The 18,594-nt window shown below is 43.5% G+C and overlaps 1 protein-coding gene across 1 annotated transcript in view; it reads right to left on the reverse strand.

The window, feature by feature from the left end:
• The window catches only part of COL5A2 (collagen type V alpha 2 chain), a 1,703,177-nt gene that overhangs the window by 1,198,542 nt on the left and 486,041 nt on the right, over positions 1-18,594 (reverse strand). The gene's annotated exons all lie outside the window — the stretch shown is intronic.

Consider the following 18,594-nt stretch of genomic DNA (forward strand, 5'->3'; position numbering starts at 1 on the left):
TATCCTGCGTAATGGTAAAATATGTATTTTTGGAGCAACATTGCAACCTTAACCACTTCCCAACTGAAGGGTTTTACCCCCCTGACCACCAGAGCAATTTTCACCTTTCAGCGCTCCTTCCATTCATTCGTCTATAACTTTATCATTACTTATCGCAATGAAATGAACTATATCTTGTTTTTTTCGCCACCAATTAGGCTTTCTTTAGGTGGGACATTATGCCAAGAATTATTTTATTCTAAATGTGTTTTAATGGGAAAATAGGAAAAAACGTAGGAAAAAAATTATTGTTTTTCAGTTTTTGGCCTTTATAGTTTTTAAATAATGCATGCTACTGTAATTAAAACCCATGAAATGTATTTGCCCTTTTGTCCCGGTTATAAAACCATTTAAATTATGTCTCTATCACAATGTTTGGCGCCAATATTTTAATCGGAAATAAAGGTGCATTTTTTTCAGTTTTGCGTCCATCCCTAATTACAAGCCCATAGTTTATAAAGTAACAGTGTTATACCCTCTTGACATAAATATTTAAAAAGTTCAATCCCTAAGGTAACTATTTATGTATTTTTTTTAATTGTAATTTTTTTTTTTTTAAATTACAAGAAAAAAAAAATTGGGGAGTGCGGGGGGTAAAGGGTTAATTTTGTGTGTTTAACTAATTTATTTCTATGTGAAAAATGCTTTGGATGTAGTTTTACTATTTGGCCACAAGATGGCCACAGTAACAGTTGTTTATGCCAGTGATTCCCAACCGCTGTGCCGCGGCACACTGGTGTGCCGCGGCATGGTGCCAGGTGTGCCGTCCAGTACGCTGGAGGGGGGAAGCAGCGCTAGAAGGAGGGGCAGTGGAGGCAGCGGTGGGGAGGGGGGAAATATCCCCCCCTCCCTCACCTGGGACCCCTCCTTCTGCCTCTCTCCTCCTCCATTTAGCGGTGGCAAGTGCAGGGCGGCTCGGCGGTGGGGAGACATGCGCAGACTTACCACTTCTGCGTTCCAAGCGCCGGCAGCGTCATGTCGTCAGATCTCCGCCTTCAATGCCGCCCACTGTGCTTCCTGATTAGCGGAAGAGCAGTGGGCGGCATTGAAGGCGGAGATCTGACGACATGACGCTGCCGGCGCTTGGAACGCAGAAGTGGTAAGTCTGCGCATGTCTCCCCGCCGCCGTGCCGCCCTGCACTTGCCACCGCTAAATGGAGGGGGAGAGAGGCAGAAGGAGGGGTCCCAGGTGAGGGAGGGGGGGGATATTTCCCCCCTCCCCACCGCTGCCTCCACTGCCCCTCCTTCTAGCGTTGCTTCCCCCCCTCCTGGGCATCTATACTGGGGGGAACTGTACTAGCTATACTGGGGGCAACTAAACTAGCTAAACTGGGGGCTACTAAACTAGCTTTACTGGGAGCAACTAAACTAGCTTTACTGGGGGCAACTAAACTAGCTTTACTGGGGGCAACTAAACTAGCTTTACTGGGGGCAACTAAACTAGCTTTACTGGGGGCAACTAAACTAGCTATACTGGGGGCAACTAAACTAGCTACACTGGGGGCAACTATACTAGCTATACTGGGCACTACCTACCTATGCTAGCTATGCTGGGCACTATGCTAGGTATGCTGGGCACTATACTAGCTATACTGGGTACCATACTACCTATCTGGGCACTATACTAGCTATACTGGGCCCTTTACTGGCTATACTGGGGCACTACCTACCTATACTGGGGCACTACCTATCCATACTGGGACTATACTAGCTATACTGGGGCACTATACTAGCTATACTGGGGCACTATACTGGGGTAACTATACTAACCATACTGGGGCAACTAAACTCCCTATACTGGGGCAACTATGCTAGCTATGCAGCCGCACCCCAGCCTCCCCCCCCCATAGCCTGCTACACACGGCACTGTCCACTAGGTCGCGCAAACACCCGCACGCCCCCCGCCGTTCCCCGGAGAAAAATATGGTCAGAAAGTGTTCCCCGGGCCGGAAAAGGTTGGGAATCACTGGTTTATGCGACCTGCAAGCATCCGGAAGGACGCTTGCAGGAAGTAGAAAGAGGCTGAGAACTTTTTTTTTTCCCACAATGGTCGCGCTGCTCGGCCGAGCGGCAGCGGATCATTGCGGGGCTTAGATCAACGAACGGGAATGGATTTTCCCGTTCATTGATCTCCGGGCGAGCGGGCGGCGGTGTGTTTACTAGCGGCGGGCGGCGTGTTCACGAGCGGGAGCGCGGACAGCGGCGGGAGCGCGGAAAGTACGTATTTCTCCGTCCCTGGGGGTTAAAGGATGGAAAAAGGGACGGAGAAATACGTACGCGCGGGGGTAAAGTGGTTAAGTCTGACTAACTCTAAGTAAGACAGGATCTGTGGGTGGACAGGAACCACAGGATGATCTGTCATGAACGAACATTGTAAATGGTTATTGTTGTTCCTCTGCTTGATGTTCCTGCATGCTGTGAACCTTTTATGTATGTCTTCTTTTTTGAGCTATGTATTGTGCCAATTCCAGGCATAACCCTGTTATGCTTGGCGAAAATAAACGATTCTGATTCCTTAATCCCCCTCTACAATGCCACTGTTCAGGTTTCTGAACACTTTGCACACCTTTTTAAAAAGTAATTGTGGCTGCAGAGATGTCTTGAAGATCTTGCTGCAATTTTCCAGTTCACAAATTTTTGCTGTAAAATTTGCAAATGCAAAATCGTGATGTTCGATCATCACTACATTTGGGCATCACACTAGGAAGGACATTGACATACAAGAATAGGTACAAAGAGGGGTAACTAAAAAAGGTTTAGCCATCTATTTAGGAAGGGGTTCATTAAGAGTTGTTAAACTGTGGAATATTTTACCACAGGAAGTAGTTATGACAAATTCTATATCTGCTTTTAAAGCGGAATATAACTCTGCATTTCAACTTTGCTCTAAAACATTATTTACAGTATATTATATGCAACCAGCATTTTTTTTTTTACTAGACCAGCATTGGAAGGGTTCCACAGAGCTTTAAAGTTCCTGGAGATTTCTGCAGACGCATCCGAAGCTGACATAGATACATTTTGTTTACATAAATGTATCTAAGTGTTGAATGTGACTCACTCAATCTGACTGAGAAGGAGCTGGAGGACAGCCAAAGAGTGTGTAACATTTCTTAATAGATACATTTAACTAAATAGAATGTAACAATCTGAACTTCTGCATATCTCTCCACGGAACTTTAAAGCTCTGTTTTTAACCCTTCCAATGCTGGTCTAGTAAAAAAAAAAAAATGCTTTTTGCATATAATATGCTGTAAATAATGTTTTAGAGCAAAGTTGAAATGCAGGGTTATATTCCGCTTTAAAATAGGCTTGGATGCTTTCCTTGTATTGAAGGACATTCACAGCTTTAATTACTAGGTAATTCCTGGCAGAAATTGTATTTATTTTAGTATTTATATAGTGCCGACATATTACGCAGCGCTGTACAGAGTATATTGCTAGTCACTAACTGTCCCTCAGAGGGGCTCACAATCGAGTCCATACCATAGTCATATGTCTATATATGTATTGTGTAGTGCATGTATTATAGTCTAGGGCCAATTTTAAGAGGAAGCCAGTTAACTTATCTGTATGTTTTTGGGAGGAAAATGGAGTGCCCGGAGGAAACCCACACACACACGGGGAGAACATACAAACTCCTTGCAGATGTTGACCTGGCTGGGATTCAAAGCGGGGACCCAGTGCTGCAAGGGGCGAGCGCTAACCACTACACCACCGTGCTGCCCAGGAATTGATCCAGGGATTTTGTCTGACTGCCATCTGGAGTCGGGAAGGATATTCTTTTCCCCTTAAAGGTTAATCGGCCCAAGCCTTGTAAGTTTGTTTGCCTTACCCTTGATCAACTGGGATATGTGAGGGTGCAGGACAGAAATGTACCTAATGTTTACTCATGTATTGTCCTATTTTAAGCTTTATCATTCTGGTCGGACTTGATGGACAGATGACTTATTTCCCACCAAACTCACTATATAGCTATGTAACTTCTGGGTTGCATTGTACATGCTCTCTCCCAACCCATGCAATGCAGTCCACTCTCCAGCTCAGGGCCTATCACCTACTTCTGCTGCTATCAACTTTTTATCTTTGAGCTTAACCACTTCTCTACCACATGTTTTTCCCCTTCAAAAGCTCTTCCCATTCATTCGGTAATAACTTTATCACTAATTCTCACACTGAAATGATCTATACATTATTTTTTGCGGGAAAAACTAGGCTTTCTTTGGGCAGTACTTTATGCTAAGAATTATAATATTTTATATGCATTTGACAGGGAAGAAGAAGGAAAAAATGAAACCATCACCATTTCTCAGCTTTTAGCCATTGTAGTTTAAAAATAAAATGTGCTATTGTAGATAAAAATGATACATTTTATCTGCCAATTTGTCCCGGTTATTACAATGTTTAAATTGTGTCCCTAGTACAGTATGGCGATGATATTTTATTTTGGGTTAGGGGTGAAAGAGTTTCAAAAATAAGGAAAATGTATTTAATGTTCCTATGGTAAGTGAATAATGGTGTATTTGGAAGTAGTTTTACTTTTTGGCCACAAGATGGTGCTATACGTACTCAGTTTTCTAAAAATAGAAAACAGAACTAAATATTTAGATGTGTTTATAGGTGTTTGTAAACAAGGACGTAGAAAAGCGTGGCAGAAGTTGCTAAGTGGTTAAAGGATACCCGAAGTGACATGATGAGATAGATATGTGTATGTACAGTGCCTAGCACACAAATAACTATGTTGTGTTCCTTTTTTTCTTTCTCTCTCTGAAAGAGTTAAATATCAGGTATGTAAGTGGCAGACTCAGTCCTGACTCAGACAGGAAGTGACTACAGTGTGACCCTCACTAATAAGAAATTCCAACTATAAAACACTTTCCTAGCAGAATATGGCTTCTGAGAGCAGGAAAGAGATACAAAGGGGAATTTATTATCAGTGAGTAGTCACTTCCTGTCTGAGTCAGGACTGAGTCAGCCACTTACATACCTGATATTTAACTCTTTCAGACAAAGAAAGAAAAAAAGAACACAGCATAGTTATTTGTGTGCTAGGCACTGTACATACACATGTCTATCTCATCACGTCACATGTCACTTCGGGTATCCTTTAATAACACAGAGTTATCTCCAGATACCTTTATATGTGGCATTGATTCCAGATGTCATCCTTTTCACAATGTCAGAGAGCTATACGGTCTCCTGCTGTTTTGATGGCAGAGACTGATGCTAGTGGGTTGAACTGACACATAGCACCACTGATTCTCAATCTAAAGTCCTATTTCCATGGCCTAATATTTCCGTTGTATTTTGTACACTGCCCATCAAGTAAAATTCCTATTTGCCTGCTGTCTCTTAACCACTACTGGGCTGCCAGTATTATTAAAATGTCCTGTTGGTCAATCTTAATGGTCCAACAGACGCTAAAAAATGTACAGCACTAAAAACGCTCATGCACGCATCCACACGTGCACATGCACTTTAACCACTTCACCCCTTACCCCAACAGACTGGAGCAATTTTCACCTGTCAACGCTCTTCCCTTTCATTTGCCAATAACTGTTTCAATACTTAGCACAGAAAAATGATCTATACCTTGGTGACAAGTATGGTGACAATATATTATTTGGAAATAAATGTGTATTTTTTCTACGGTGTGTTTTTCGTTTCCTCATTGCACACTACCACTGAGTGCAAGCCCTTATTAGCAAAAATAAGAATAATACACCCTCGTGGCATACATATTTGAAAAAAACCGGAGTCCCTAAAGTAACTATTTATGTATTCTCTTTTCAATTCTGTCCATTTTTATTTGTTTTATTTTGGTATAAGGTATATGAAAATAACAATTTTATTACTTCTCATTGAGTTTGCCGCAAAAAAAAATCAAATGTCATAGGCTTCAGATCTCAAACACCCCAAATTCTATTTTCTCGCTTGTCACGATTAAAATGATACCCTATATACATAATCAAGACCTTTGTCAGAAAATCTCATATTAATGCAGAGAAATTATCTCCATCTTGCTTTAAAGCGGAATATAACCCTGCATTTCAACTTTGCTCTAAAACATTATTTACAGCATATTATATGCAACCAGCATTTTTTTTTTTTACTAGACCAGCATTGGGAGGGTTACACACAGAGCTTTAAAGTTCCGTGGAGAGAAATGCTGCCGCAGCCGAAGTTTAGATAGGTACATTTAAGTAAACACAATGTAACACGTGTGGAATGTGACTCACTCTCTCTCTGTGTCCGGGAGCTCCTGCACATTCAGAGAGTGAGTCACATTCATAAAATGATATTGATATAAAAAATAGATAAAAGCATATATACACAGAAATATACATCTCTCCTATAAACAGAATATTTATAGGTTATCTATTTTTTATATCAATATAATTTTATGAAATTCAACAGATATTTAAGGCAGATATCGATAAAATATTTGACACCTATTTGGCCACGCAATACACTGTTAACCATGAGCAGCACCAATTGATTTTTCAAGGCAATATTTTGCACAATACTGTCAATTCTTTCTTAGAACAGCCCATGGAGTGTCTGAACAGTCAAGAAAAGCCCTAAATGTCACCATTCTGAAAACTAAAGACCCAGGCCGACTCAGATATACATATTTTTTATTTATATATTTTTATTTATTTATATATTTATTTATATATTTTTATGCAGTTTTGCTGAAATTGTAAAATGGTATTTTTTCACAGTTTTTTTCACCTTGGCACAAAAAAAAATCAAATTACATAGGCCTCAGCTCTCAAACACCCCAAATTCTATTCTCTCACTTGGCACGGTTAAAATCATAACCTATATACATTATCAGTTAGGTTTTTGAGCACACAGCAGACTGCACTACCAGTAGCAATAACGGCCATTTTTTTCACCATATATAACAATTTTATTCATTCTTATCAAAAGGCCCTGGAGAGACAGAACATTTGATACATGTCATAAATGAAAACTAGAATGGGATCATCCCCCGCTGCGGGAGTGGTCTGCGCAGGATCCTCTGATGACGGCGCAAAGGCTGAAACCTGGTCATGAAGGAGAACAGGCATTCACTCATCTACAGTCTGGTGACTTTCTCAGCACTTGGCACTTTACTGGTTATTGTGCAATAGTGTATTGATACGGTTTAAAGCAAAAAGGTCCAGTGTGCATGGTCCCACCCACGATGTGAGTTTGTGTTTTATTTTAATGATTTTGAGTTGTTGCAATAAAGTGTACCCTCCTGTGTTTGAACTTAGCCCTGTCTCCTGCATATATTTTTTTGGGGTGACAATCACTGTCAATATTGAGTACAAGGTGTCTGCAGGCTTTACAGTGTGCTGGAGTGCAATAGAGAATTATTGTTTATCTTTGATCACCTAGTATCACACTGAGTAACCTCTTTCCACTCTTGCCAACCCCAGCAGCTGCAGCAACCAATGACCTCTACTGCCCAATTTTGGTGCAGGGTGAAGCCAAATGATGGCTCACCCTGCTATAGCAAAACTACTTGGTGGCAACTCAGGAGGACACATAAATTGGGCCCGGCTAATGTTGGTGGCCAAATTACCATTTTGCTTTTGCTAATTTGTGCACAAGCGATTGCCAGTGCCCAAATCAGTCACTGAGCGATGCACTAGCTGTAATTCGCATTATGGTATATAGTATTTCCCATATGGTATATGGTAGTTCCCAAATCATCGGCGCAACGCTGCACTGAAATTACCTGTCTTGTGCTACACCCCAGCAGCACCAACATTGACCTCTTCCCCACATGGGCGTCAGCAGCATCGGGTAAGAGGGGTCAGCCGCCTCCCCCTAGCCCACAGCTGCCCTCCCCCCGGCCAAGAAAACCAGCAGCTGCCCAGCAGAGCAGATGCGTATCTTCAGGGGTGCAGGCATGGCTCTGGCGCCATGCCTGCCCCTGTCCTGTGCCACCACTGCTGCCTCCTTGTGTCCGCCTGCTGTGTACCGTCCCTGCTGCTTATCCTGTAACAGGCATTGTCACGGAGACCTCCAATCAGCCAGCGAACAGGGAGAAGCGGGCGCATGGTAGCCCCTGTGGACATTGTACTGCATATGCGGAAGTGACATATAATGTCGCTTCCACATATCAGTGTGGTGTCCGTGAGGTACTAGCACCTGCTTCTCACTGGTCGCCGGCTGATCGGAGGTCTTCGTAATGCTGCCTGTTACAGGATAGGCAGTGGGGATGGGACACAGCAGGCGGACACAGTGATGCTGCTCATAGTTACATGATGTAGGCAGCGGCGACGGGACACAGCAAGTGGGCGGTGCTGATCTGCGGTCTGACATCACGGTGAGTGGGGTGGGGGTCCCTGTCACTACCTAAAACTGGGGGGGCACCTGTCACCACCTAAACTCTCACTCCCTGTCACTCCACTTGGGAGGTCCCTGCCACCACCTAAACTGTGGGGGGCACCGGTCACCACCTAAACTGGGGGGAGTACCTGTCACTAAACTTGGGGGGTCCCTGTCACTACCTAAACTGGGGGGCACCTGTCACCACCTAAACTGGGGGGTCTCTGTGTGATACGTTTGTGACATGACTGTCAATGTATGGATATCCTTTCCTTGTATGGGATTACTGTTCACGTATATACAGTACAGACCAAAAGTTTGGACACACCTTCTCATTCAGATACGTCAAGGTGTACAGAGGCGCCGAAAGAGTAAAAATGGCTAAAACATTAAAATGTTTTGGTCGCGGTGGTGGACCGGCCGACCATCAACGGACAACAAGGCTGTTTTTCAATAAATATATACAAAATTTATTTAGAAAGCTCCCAGCAAATAGTCGCAACGCGTTTCACGGGTAGCAACCCGCTTCTTCAGGCAATAGGGGGCAGGAGCAACAACACTGAAAATGACAGAGATACATAGCTAGCATCAGCATACATACTGTGTGTGTTACATAGTACACAGTTAGTAAGTTATATATACACATAGTTTTTCTGGTATGAATAGTGTTAATAAATATATATTATCACTGACAAGTCATAAAACCTAGTTATACTTGTGTAAAACATTGCTTGTTGCAGAGTATGTGTCCATGATGTAGGGACGTTTGGGTTAGTAACTGTGTGTAATTCCCATGGGAAGAATCTATTTGTGGACAAATAGATTCTTCCCATGGGAATTACACACAGTTACTAACCCAAACGTCCCTACATCATGGACACATACTCTGCAACAAGCAATGTTTTACACAAGTATAACTAGGTTTTATGACTTGTCAGTGATAATATATATTTATTAACACTATTCATACCAGAAAAACTATGTGTATATATAACTTACTAACTGTGTACTATGTAACACACACAGTATGTATGCTGATGCTAGCTATGTATCTCTGTCATTTTCAGTGTTGTTGCTCCTGCCCCCTATTGCCTGAAGAAGCGGGTTGCTACCCGTGAAACGCGTTGCGACTATTTGCTGGGAGCTTTCTAAATAAATTTTGTATATATTTATTGAAAAACAACAGCCTTGTTGTCCGTTGATGGTCGGCCGGTCCACCACCGCGACCAAAACATTTTAACGGTTTAGCCATTTTTACTCTTTCGGCGCCTCTGTACACCTTGACGTATCCAGAAGTCCACCCTTGGTGGAAGGGTGATCTGCCCTACAATTCTTCTATCCACAGAGAGCGACGTTTTTACTCCTGAGTGGGGACAGGCTTGTTCTCCCCACCTGCGTTTTCAGTGGTTGCGCTTGTGGCAACCCTGACTTGTGAGTATATTATTTACTTTCATCATTCTCATCCCCCACTAATACATACTACACTATATTGGGCTCTCGGTCTTTTATCTTTTCTTCTTCTCATTCAGAGTTTTCCTTATTTTCATGATTATGAACATTGTAGATTCACACTGAAGGCATCCAAACTATGAATTAACACATGTGGAAGTATAGTACATAAGCAAAAAGTGTGAAACAACTGAAAATAGGTCATATTCTAGGTTCTTCAAAGTAGCCACCTTTTGCTTTGATTACTGCTTTGCACACTCTTCACAGGCAATCTCTTGATGAGCTTCAAGAGGTAGTCACCTGAAATGGTTTTCACTTCACAGGTGTGCCCTGTCAGGTTTAATAAAGGGGATTTCTTGCCTTATAAATGGGGTTGGGACCAAAAATATCAAATTTGGACTCATCAGACCTAAGCACAGATTTCCACTGGTCTAATGGACTGGTCTAATGGACATTCCTTGTGTTCTTGTTCTTGTCTTGTGCCAGAAGACTAGCAACAAGCAGAAGAGACTTGTTTGGGCTAAAGAACACAAGGAATGACCATTAGACCAGTCCATTAGACCAGTGGAAATCTGTGCTTAGGTCTGATGAGTCCAAAATTTAGATTTTTGGTCCCAACCCCATTTATAAGGCAAGAAATCCCCTTTATTAAACCTGACAGGGCACACCTGTGAAGTGAAAACCATTTCAGGTGACTACCTCTTGGAGCTCATCAAGAGATTGCCTGTCAAGAGTGTGCAAAGCAGTAATCAAAGCAAAAGGTGGCTACTTTGAAGAACCTAGAATATGACATATTTTCAGTTGTTTAACACTTTTTGGTTATGTACTATACTTCCACATGTGTTCATTCATAGTTTGGATGCCTTCAGTGTGAATCTAAAATGTTCATAATCATGAAAATAAAGAAAACTATGAATGAGAAGGTGTGTCCAAACTTTTGGTCTGTACTGTATGTTAAAGTGAACCTTAAGTCATCTAAAAAAAATGAGTTTTACTCACCTGGGGCTTCCCTCAGCCCCCTGCAGCTGATCGGTGCCCACGCCGTGTCCCTCCGATCCTCCTGTCCCCACCGGCGGCTACTTCCGGTTTCGCCGTCACCATCCGTCAGGCTGGGAACACGAGTGATTCTTTGCGTTCTGAGCCACAATATCACCCCTCTATACTGCTATTGCGGCAAGGAAGGCTGCAATAGCAGCATAGGGGGAGATATTGTGGCTGGGAACGCGAAGAATCACTCGTGTTCCCAGCCTGGCGGACGGTGACAATGAAACCGGAAGTAGCCGCCGGCTGGGACAGGAGGATCGGAGGGACACGGCGAGGGCACCGATCAGCTGCAGGGGGCTGAGGGAAGCCCCAGGTGAGTAAAACTCATTTTTTTTACTTAAGTGCCTCTTTAAATGCGTATTATCTTCTGTCTGGTACTGGATAGGTTAATTTAGTTCATCACAGCAACTGCAGAAGTTGTTGTAATTGTTGCTGTATTTTCTGTCCTGGTGCAGTACAAGAACAATGAATTGCTGTGCAATAAGTTAAATTTCTTACATTTGCTCACATTCCTTGTCCACAAAGCAACATGTTGTTCTTGCCCTTGGGTAGTGGATAAACATGTTCTGTTTACGCGCTGGATTGGCAACATATGGTGTTTCTGCGCTTGCGCGCAGTGAGAGCATGTTCTGATCATGCGCCAAAGTAGTAACATGTGGTCTTTCTGCGCTTGTGCGGAGTAAGATCATGTTGTGATCAAGCGCTGAAGCAGCAGCATCATGTGCTCTTTCTGCGCTTGCGTGGAATAGAAACATGTTCTGATTAGCTGTTTATGCGCTTGCGCGGTTATGACGATTCTGTCTGTTAAAGGCAGGGGAAAACACTTTGACTTCAGGATCTTTCCAGATGATCAGCAGACTGTTCGTGTATGTTCCAGGTGTTTCCCCTTCGAGGTCGCTGAGGTCCCCAGATTCTCCCTGGGTGATTGCTACAACAGCAGCTTGGTAACGTGTTGATGGATACTTCTAATTACTCAAACTAACTATGATTCTGCAGGCTTAGATAATATTGTAACAGGATTGTAGGACTAAATAAACTATTCCTTTGAGTTGAATATACATGTTTTGCAGCAATTTTGTTTATTCCCATCTTTGAATGGTGAGCGAAGTTAGAGGGTTTAAAAACCCTATTGTAATGATCGCTGCTGCAGCAGCTATTGCTGGAAGTAGTGCTGCAGCTCAGGCAGTTCTGATGTCTTTCCATGCAAGTTGCATAGCTTTGTCTGTCTTTCCCTGCTGTCAGCTTGTGACTGATTATCATTCACCTGTGTGGGAATCTGCATGTCTGCTCCCATTGGATGACCTCAGTATAAAGATCTGCTTCCTGCAGGGTTTCCTTGGGTTTTCATAGCTTCAGCTTAAGCCAGTCTTGCTGTCGCTTTAGCCCCCGATCGTGTTTCTTGTTATAAAGATACTTTGCTGGTCTTTGCATCATATATTGGTTCATTGCCAATATATATGCATACCAGCACGTTTATTATTTTCCTTGTATTTGTGTTACGTGATACATCAGTGTCGCTGATGTATACGTACACGAACTGTTTATATCCTGTGTGCAGTTAGTCAGCTTCCAGCACGTTTTGGTAGGTTGCGCGTACCGTGACCACCCGTGCTGAGGTAGTTACCCTGCTCCTGGTTCTGTTTGTGGATTGCGTTCATCTCTGCGAAGAGATAACGAATCCTTCTGAATCCTGTTCTGTTACTGTTTGTGGATTGCGTTCATCTCTGCGAAGAGATAACGAATCCTTCTGAATCCTGTTCTGTTACCGTTTGTGGATTGCGTTCATCTCTGCGAAGAGATAGCGAATCCTTCTGAGTCCTGTCCCCTGTATTACTCCAGTCCTAGTCAGCGTTCCTGCTTATGTCATATATCGGTTCATTGCCGATATATACATATGTTAGTCAGAAGTTACAAATAGTTTCATTGATAGCTGTAATTGTAATACGCTAGGAAAACATACTTATTGTATATTTATCTGTGTTACGTTCATCTATCTTAATCCTGCTATTTTCTGACTGTCCTGTCCTGTCTTTGTGAGGCACGCCATCGCCGCATCGCATTGGCTGCCTCATTCCAGTCTGTCTGGTTTTGGACGCTTGCTGTCGCTAAGTAGCCGCTAGCTAGCAAGCGTTCATTCTGTCTACCTGTCCTGATCTCCTCAGTTCTGGTTTGTGCGCTCAGCGCTACTTTGCGCTGAGACGTTATAACGAAAGCATTGTTTGTGGCTGTCAGATCTGCACCGGCTCTGTGCGCCACAATCTCCTATTGCAGTCAGTCCTCCCCTCCACTATACTAGGGATAGCCTGTTTCCTGGTGCTAGTGTGTGTACCTCCTCCACGCCAGCTCATGCGTTGCATGCTGACTGTGGAGAATACACCACCAAGCCTAACATTATGAAAACCCCATTACCAATCCCCATTGTGGGGGGGATTCCCAGAAAGTATGACACTGTTAATTATGGTTCCTGTTCCTTTAAGAAATTTGAAGAACTTAGCTCTGAAACAGAAAATGAGTTTTTCTCTGAATGTGCCAGGTTCCTGGCCAATCCTGATCTCCAAGCGACTCCTGTTTCAACCTGGGCACTCCAACTAAGTTATATTTTGTTTAAAGGGGAATTATTCCAGTGGGCATTTGATGTTCTCAATCATTCCGATTTGAAAGATAGACCGCTGGAATTTCTAGCGTTTGTGATCCATAACTGGTTGCGCATAGATCCATTGCCTTTTCCTCTTAATGAACTCCTGGCAGCAGGCCAATCAGCTGCTCCTTCAATTGCTTGCAAGAATGAGCAGCAAGCAGAAAGTGTTACTGATAATTTTCCTGCAGCTTTGAATAAATCACCAAAAACCGCAAGGTCAAAGGCAAAACGCAAACGTTCTAAGAAACGTGTCCAATCTGCAGAATCGTTATCCTTAGCGACTGAGACCTATAATGAGATTCTGCCATTAACAGATAATGAAATGCAATTGTCTTTCAGGGGAGTTAAATGGACTTATGAAACTACTAATGAACTTTCCTCCCTGGCTAGGGAAAATAAAGATTTTTGTTTAAAAGAATTATCTGAGTATGATTATGATGAGATATTACAGAGTATTGAACAAATCAACTTATTTGTGAACCAAGGGAAGTTTGCATACACTACAGTTCAACACTTGCTACAGGTATTGGAGATTCTTAAGAATAAGGAATCTGCCAATCACCTGCTAATTAACCCTATACATGTGCCTGCCACAATCATATCTGCAGACTGTGATCAGCCTAAATGTTTCGCTGTTAAGTATGCATGGGATCCTCCATTCGAGAGGGGAGAGATGGAAGCCCTGGTCTGTGAATGGAAGAATGATTCAAGTTCATTTTGTCAATTTTACAGTGCAAAAAGTGAAATGGTATTGAACGCATGCATTAAGTCAGCCTATAACCTAATAGAGGCTGGTGTGTGTAGGTATGACTGTGTGGCTCCCTTGATTGATGTGTGGGAACTGATTTTGGATGATTTTTATGTGACTCCGAATTCGCAAATTTGGCGTTCTGACCCGCCTGCTTCAGCACCTTTGGCTGATTCAGCAGGTGATTCGGAGCTCTTTTTGTGTGAAATTGAAGTTTCTGCAATTCCACCCTGTACCATGGATAACTCAGTGTTACTTCCCAGTAAAACAGAAGCCACTGATACATTCTTAACCTTGCCCTGCGCAAATTTCTCAGCAGAGAATCCAGAGGTCCTGCTGACTTCTGAGTCCAGCCTAGCCAGTACTCATGAGTCTTTGTTCAGTGAAACAGACACCAGAAAAATCTTGCCTGTCTCTGCAAACACTTCTGCAGAAATTACCTGTGTTAATAAAGTTCAACTTCTGTCTGATCCAGCAGATGCCAATAGATGCACTACATCAGTTTCCGAGTCCCAGCAATTCCGTCTAGAAACATCAGAACCCCGGCATCTGAATTTTCCAATTTTACAAATGAATGGTGATTCAGATGCGCAAACATTGTGTCTTGATCTTCCTGTTTCTACACCTCGCTCTAGTTTCATGAATAGCTCAGAGCATCTGCTATGTGAACCTGAAATCGCAGAATTATTACCTTGTTCAGAAAATCTTCCAGTAAATTTGCCCTGTACCATGAATTGTGCAGTAGATCTCTCCAATGAAACTCAGGTCACAGAATCATTATGCTGTCCAGCAGGTGCTTCCATGGTTTTGCCCTGCAATATGGACTGTTCAGTGATCCTGTCCAGTGAAGCTGTGGTCGCAGAGTCTTATGCTTCACCCAGTACTTTGGATATTTCAAACCCTCTAGCAGAAGGGTCTGAGGCACTGCTTACCTCAGTTGGTGTTGCAGTAATATTCACTTGTCTAGCAGCTGTTTTGGAATTACAGTCTGCTCTAATAAAACTTGGTGAATTTCTGCCCAGCAAAGCAGAAGCCATTGAACTATTGTCCTCGTCAGCAATTGTGTTAGATACCTTGCCCTGTACACAGTCTGATTTAACCAATGTTGAGTCCCTCTCCAGTGTTGTAACAGCCGAGGAACTCCAGCCCTGTCCTCTGAATGTTTCAGAAGTCTTGCCCTGTAACATGGATAATTCTGATTCTCTGGTCAAAATAATAGAAATCTCAGAATTTCAGTCCGGTCTGATGTGTGTTCCTGAAACCCAGCCCTGTATCCTGAAAGATTCTGGTTCTCTGGCCGCTGTGGCAGAGGTTCCAGAGTCCCCTTCCTGTCCAGGGAATTCCTCAGTTTTGCCTAGTCCAGTGGGGGCTGCTGCAATGCTGACTTGTTCTGCAGCGCCTCATGAGCTCCAATCCAGTGTATTAGATGAGTCTCTGTCCAGTCCAGAGGTAGTTGTGGAGTCCCTATCTGGTTCAGTGCATACATCAGAAGATTTGTCCTGTCTTGTTAGTGCCCCTGAATCTGATTTGTTACTGACTTTGCTGGAATCAGCGACATCTAAGTCTGATCCTGCATTCTCGTGTAAAAATCCAGTAGTTGCGAAGTCTAGTCATGATGATTTTTTTTTGGCCAGTCCTGGTTTTGGTCCTGTCTTGGCTGACCCTGAGGCTCACAGTTCCTTGACATGCCCAGAGGTTTCTCTTGTGCCAGTGTGCCCAGATGTTCTTTGTGTGCCAGAATGCCCAAGTGTGTTTAAGGTGTTAGCGTGCTCTGATGCTTCCTTAGTGGGAACATGTTCTGATGTTGCCAGTCTGCCTGCATGCCCAGAGATGGTTCTGGTCCCTGAAAGCCCTGATATTGATGTTTGTCCTTGTGGCCCTGACTCGGGAATTGCCCTAGGTTCCATAGGGGTTCTTGATAGTTCTCCATGTGAGCCTAAGGGGCATTCTGACCTATGGGGATCTCTTTGGAGCTTCAAGGTGTTCTGGGAGGTCTCTGAGAAAACTTGTCCTGGTGCCTTGGACTGGTTCAACAGTGGGTTTTGTCTTGGTAAAGACAGTACCGGTGGGCATTGCAAAGGCTTTGGCGTTTCTGAACTGTTCCTGGAAGGCGGTGGGTATCGCTCAGGGAGTTTCGGAGGGCTTTCTTCTGGAAATCATGGTTCTGATGGGTGTCACACTGGGGCTTGTAGTACTGATGGGCATGGTTCTGTAGGTTCTGGTTCTGATGGGTCCAGTCTTGTGGGGACTGATTCTGGAATTCGGTCTTGCCGGGCTGTCCCGGTCATCATGAATTATCAGTCAGACTGTTTTGTTGGAAATTTCAGTTTTGAAAAGCGTCTGGAATCCGCTTTTAAAGGCAGGGGTACTGTAATGATCGCTGCTGCAGCAGCTATTACTGGAAGTAGTGTTGCAGCTCAGGCAGTTCTGATGTCTTTCCATGCAAGTTGCATAGCTTTGTCTGTCTTTCCCTGCTGTCAGCTTGTGACTGATTATCATTCACCTGTGTGGGAATCTGCATGTCTGCTCCCATTGGATGACCTCAGTATAAAGATCTGCTTCCTGCAGGGTTTCCTTGGGTTTTCATAGCTTCAGCTTAAGCCAGTCTTGCTGTCGCTTTAGCCCCCGATCGTGTTTCTTGTTATAAAGATACTTTGCTGGTCTTTGCATCATATATTGGTTCATTGCCAATATATATGCATACCAGCACGTTTATTATTTTCCTTGTATTTGTGTTACGTGATACATCAGTGTCGCTGATGTATACGTTCACGAACTGTTTATATCCTGTGTGCAGTTAGTCAGCTTCCAGCACGTTTTGGTAGGTTGCGCGTACCGTGACCACCCGTGCTGAGGTAGTTACCCTGCTCCTGGTTCTGTTTGTGGATTGCGTTCATCTCTGCGAAGAGATAACGAATCCTTCTGAATCCTGTTCTGTTACTGTTTGTGGATTGCGTTCATCTCTGCGAAGAGATAACGAATCCTTCTGAATCCTGTTCTGTTACCGTTTGTGGATTGCGTTCATCTCTGCGAAGAGATAGCGAATCCTTCTGAGTCCTGTCCCCTGTATTACTCCAGTCCTAGTCAGCGTTCCTGCTTATGTCATATATCGGTTCATTGCCGATATATACATATGTTAGTCAGAAGTTACAAATAGTTTCATTGATAGCTGTAATTGTAATACGCTAGGAAAACATACTTATTGTATATTTATCTGTGTTACGTTCATCTATCTTAATCCTGCTATTTTCTGACTGTCCTGTCCTGTCTTTGTGAGGCACGCCATCGCCGCATCGCATTGGCTGCCTCATTCCAGTCTGTCTGGTTTTGGACGCTTGCTGTCGCTAAGTAGCCGCTAGCTAGCAAGCGTTCATTCTGTCTACCTGTCCTGATCTCCTCAGTTCTGGTTTGTGCGCTCAGCGCTACTTTGCGCTGAGACGTTATAACGAAAGCATTGTTTGTGGCTGTCAGATCTGCACCGGCTCTGTGCGCCACAATCTCCTATTGCAGTCAGTCCTCCCCTCCACTATACTAGGGATAGCCTGTTTCCTGGTGCTAGTGTGTGTACCTCCTCCACGCCAGCTCATGCGTTGCATGCTGACTGTGGAGAATACACCACCAAGCCTAACACCTATTTGCTTAGGCAAAACATTAATTGGCGTAGTCTTAGCAGGATCCTTCCTTTTAATCTGTTGAATTATATGCTCAGATTTGGTTGATATTTTGCCCAGTGGCTCCCCTGTGCACTGGGAGTCATTGTACACAGTATTGCAAATTGTGGGTTCAAATTGATATATCTCATCAAAGGAAAGAGATATTGAGATTCATCAAACAGTTTCAATATCTACTCAAACAGAGGTAGCATTTAAGCTACTTGGCATTTTGCCAAAAGTTTCAAAGTGAGATAACTTTTGAACCCATTATCAGGGTGTACTTGGAATTGGGGTGTAGTCATACTTTAATGAGGGTCACTTCTGGTCCAAATCCCACCCACTTGGCAGAAAGCCAAACATTCAACATGTTTTAAAGGAAGGATAAAAAATGAAAGTGTAGTGGAGATTCCCAGCTGGTCCGGACTTCCCTACAGCATTCTAGTTCAAGAATTAGTGAATCATGTGCCTGCGTGAGTTATGGGAGAGTAAGTTGGGAGATGTTAAATCTCTAGATGTAGTGCATACTCTAGAGCAGTGATGGCTAACCTTGGCACTCCAGCTGTGACAAAACTACAAATCCCATCATGCCTCTGTCTTCCCGAGTTATGCATAGAACTGCCCGAGTATTGCAATGCCTCATGGGATTTGTAGTTCCACCACAGCTGGAGTGCCAAGGTTAGCCATCACTGCTCTAG

Source organism: Hyperolius riggenbachi, chromosome 7 (genome assembly GCF_040937935.1).
Source record: "Hyperolius riggenbachi isolate aHypRig1 chromosome 7, aHypRig1.pri, whole genome shotgun sequence".
NCBI lineage: Eukaryota > Metazoa > Chordata > Amphibia > Anura > Hyperoliidae > Hyperolius > Hyperolius riggenbachi.